We start from the raw sequence: 4,405 nt of genomic DNA on the forward strand, positions 1-4,405 counted from the left end.
GGGAGTGTGTGATGATGTCCGGATTATGTATTTGTCCTCCAGGATTCAAAACAACTGACTGTAGTTTTGGTAAAACAAATGTTTTAGGATACAAACAAATATTATATTTACCAATTTTGATTTTAGTTGCATGCACTGAGTTTTCTATTTTTGCTGCGAAGCAGCCAATTCATATTCTTGACAGCAATTTGACCTCTGAAAGGTCATTGTTTGTCAAAAAACAAGGGCCTAATACGACTGAAAAGCGGAGTTTCCTTCTTTCGTTCTGCCGGGTAAAATCAATCATTACTTTAGGCGACGTTTGTAGATTAACCTACACGTACCAACGTCCGCATGTCGCGCTGCCTTATCCTACTCTAGGCCTAGACTAGCTAGGATGGTATAGGCCTAGCCTTGAAGGGACGAAGGTCCCAATGAAAAACAGCGTCGCTCCTTGATAGCTAACATTGTCTATTTAACATCACAATAATTCATTATTAGACCACGGGACACCCAACATTCTATGTGTTTATATATGTTGAAATAATTTCTAAATCGAACGATAGTTAGGTAATACATAGGGGGTACCATCTGTCACGGGGACACTAAATATTAGCTTAGCTAAAATATTTGGTGTCCTCTACTATGCTATAATCACTAAAGCGTGAAAAATATTGAATAAACATGAAAATACATGAATAAACTTAAAATTACATGAAGCCATGAAAATTATGTTTGTAGCGCATGCGCAGTAGTGGGGGACACGTTCTGTCACGGGGACACCTAGAATTTTAGAACAACGTCATGGCTCGCTGGCTCACACTTGTGATGTCTCGCACTTTGGCAACACTCTTTGGCAGTCATCTGGCCCCTAGACAAAAATGTAAAATTACGACTTTGTTACCCAATGAGAAATGTTCTAATATAGACAATGGGTCGTGTCTCATATTATTTGTTAATGTTATAATTTTATTATTCATTATTTTCACTTGACTCGCATAAATAATTTTGTTCGAAGAACATTTATATGCAGTTGTACTTCGCAACACTTCACTTGCAATTTGCAATTTCTAGTCTCTAATGAATTATTAAGAATTAATTCAGGAGGAGGAATCGATAGGATTAAAATTGTTTTAACAATTTATATTTACTGTACATTTATCAATTTTCTTGAATATTGTCTATTAACTATATTTATAAGAGGATGGAGAAGAGCCATACTAGTGGTGGCATGTTGAGAAGCTGATGGGAGAAGGTAAGGAGGGGGTAGGATTGCACATCCTCAGGGCCCACCATGCTCAGGGCCCCTATTTTTTGCATATGCTAATGAGACATCTGTAGGCTTTCAACCAATAGTGATTAATACAGTATCATTTAGTTGGCAATTCTAACTTATTTATTTATTCAACATAGAGAGCAAGACCAATCTTCAAGAACAAGAAGCAACTGGGTCACACACGAGTGACCCCGTCTAAATCAAAAGGGAACACTTTGTTTGGTCCCAAAGGTGTCCCCATAATAGGGGTTTTATTGTATTTGGAAAAAAAATTGTCAATTTTACTATTATTCTTAATGTATTATAAAATAATTTTTATTATATTTTTCAATAGTTATGAATGGCTGAACCTATTTATTTCTTACTGTTTATTAACAGGATGTGGAAACAACAAGTGGGGAAGAAATTGCTTAATTGTTTGTAGCAGTAAAAATCCTGGTTGTCGTGGTAATTTGGCATGTGTTCCAGATCCGTTAGGATGTTCTTGTATGGCTGGCTATGGTAGTCTTAACTGCAAACAAAGTAAGCAAAATTAAATAAATTAATTATTAGCAATACAGGCATACCTTCCAGTATTTACTAAATGTCTAAATTATGTGTTTTTTCATAACCTGGAATCATATTTTTTTTTAGATTCATGTTGTCTTTTGTGTTTTTTGTTTTTTGTTTTTTGTTTTTTTGAGTTTTGGTCTTTCATTTTGATTGTGGCTTTTTGATTATTTTTGTCCTTTTGTAAATAGAGTTGGCTCATCTCCGGCTGTTTTTTGTTGTTGAATATCCTCTATTAATTTCTGTGGTATTTTTATATGAATAGGAATAATTTTAAATTGATAAAATAGATTGATTAGAAAGCAATTTCATCATTAGTCTTACAGTAACCTACTAATATTTTAATCACTTTACTATTACCTTAGTATATTATTAATATTTAAAACAATTTCATTGTAATAGTTACAGGATATATCCTATCTGCCACCTAAACAAGGCAAGGCAAGGCTGCTAATACTACCTGTAAGGGAAAATATTTGCACAGTTTGTCTGCTTAAAGCAGGGGTCCCAAATCTACCTGGAATTATAAAAGCCTCTCGCAAGCACGAGTTTCCTCCTGCAAACCCATCTCTTCCAATTTCATAATACTTGCATGTTTTTACTATTATATTCTCAATTGTCTCTCAGAAATCAGTGCTCATTTAAACAAATCTCCTGGAAGTGACTTCTTTCAACTTGGAACCCTTGGCTTAAAGGCCTTGACACGAACTGGGTATTTTGATGCTGTGGAAAGAAATACAACTGTTTGATACATCAACTCTAAAATATGAAAAATTTTCACCCTAAACCCCGCCCCTACCAATGGTGGCAAATATAGCCCCACTAAAGTGGGGTAAAATACTAAAAGGATCCCAGTCAATCTACATATATTTGCCCCAACTATTAAATTCAAAGTAAAAATTAATGAAAAGAATATCATGTGCAAAGAAATACAACTGTTTGATACATCAACTCTAAAATATGAAAAATTTTCACCCTAAACCCCGCCCTTACCAATGGTGGCAAATATAGCCCCACTAAAGTGGGGTAAAATACTAAAGGGATCCCAGTCAATCTACATATATTTGCCCCAACTATTAAATTCAAAGTAAAAATTAATGAAAAGAATATCACACAGGGGCCTTACCATTCTCCATTTGCATTTACAGTCATGTTAAATAACTGAATAATTATCCTCCACCATTTTTTCATTAGTGTGAAATATAATGATGGCAAGAATATCACATAATTAATGTCAAACTGCAAAGTAATGAGGTATACAATCAGGAACTGTTATTGGTTTATAGCATGTGATGGAATGGGGAAATATGGGTCAACATGCAGCGAGGAATGCCATTGTGCAAATGGTGTGACATGCGATGCAAGTATTGGATGTCCAGATGGACCATGTGCAGATGGATATTCCGGGAAAAACTGTCAAGGTTTGGCTTGTCCGTCTCCTTATTGTTTTCATTGTAGTGGAAACAAAAATTTTATTTCTTTTTTTTTGCATTTTGCAATTGTAATAGAATATATCTATTGCGGTGATTATTTGGGAGCGGTGCTTATCGATTAAAAGCTGGTATGGTGTGTGGCACTTATTCAAGAGTAGCACATGTTTGAGTGAGTCACTATTAGTCCAGTTAAAAATCACCTTAGCCATGGTTTAAGCTCCTACCTCAACGAAACTCAAACTGTAGGTCCTTTATATATTGGAAAGATCATATCATGATACAAAAAGTGGGATTTAAGGAAAAAAAGCAAGTTTTATAACCAGATTTTAGCCGCTTGTCTCCTCGAGAAGTGACGTCACGAGGCTAAAATAACGATATGCCATCTTGCGTCTCTACAAAACTTATTAGATAAATGATATGTTCGCTAATAATTACCAATATCACAATGCATTTTGATACAGTATAAATACATAAATATTACGATGTACAGTATTTTAAAACATGCGCAAATCTCAGAAAAACTGAAAAACAAAACCATAAATACGTGCGAGTTTAATAAATAATAAATGTGGCCTTCTTTATAAAGTATACTACGCCCTCAAACGGATCAGTATATTTTAACAAGCGAGGCGACGGTAGGTACCCAAGCGACGTGGTATAAAAGTTTGTACATGAGGTATAAAAATAAGTTTATAAAGTATAATGTCGGGTACCGACTACCATAATTTATCGCACTTATGGACCTAGCATTTAGCCTACGACTTCAGCTTCCCATTTTATTTGCAAGCTAGATTAAAATCAGCGAAACCTATAAAAAGTTTCTATAGGCCTAGATAAACTACTATTGTCCAATCCCTGATTTCCATTTGGCTTGAAGTGAGTGGAAGCTATGCTTTTTTGGGGGTTTTTTCACCATAAATATCCAACCCATGGTCGTTCTTATCGATGTTAATCACGTTTAACATATTGCCATTGTATTAGAACATAAGTACAGTGTAATATGTAGATGATTATAATCCTTTTAATCATCCGTTGTCACATTCTCATCCTTTGCGCTAATAATGTCTTCAATTTGGCCCCAGACCTACGTCACCAGCACCCACACAAACACATACACGCCATCCCCCCAAACAAACATAGGCCAATATATATATATATACCGCAATAC

General features: G+C 35.1%; 1 protein-coding gene across 1 annotated transcript in view; it reads left to right on the forward strand.

Annotated features, from left to right (window-relative positions):
- LOC117109857 (receptor-type tyrosine-protein phosphatase delta-like) overlaps positions 1–4,405 on the forward strand; it is a 59,009-nt gene that overhangs the window by 7,541 nt on the left and 47,063 nt on the right. The window lies entirely within an intron of this gene.

The sequence above is a fragment of the Anneissia japonica genome, unplaced genomic scaffold (assembly GCF_011630105.1).
Source record: "Anneissia japonica isolate Jap-2015-1 unplaced genomic scaffold, ASM1163010v1 scaffold585_len4108843_cov191, whole genome shotgun sequence".
Lineage (NCBI taxonomy): Eukaryota > Metazoa > Echinodermata > Crinoidea > Comatulida > Comatulidae > Anneissia > Anneissia japonica.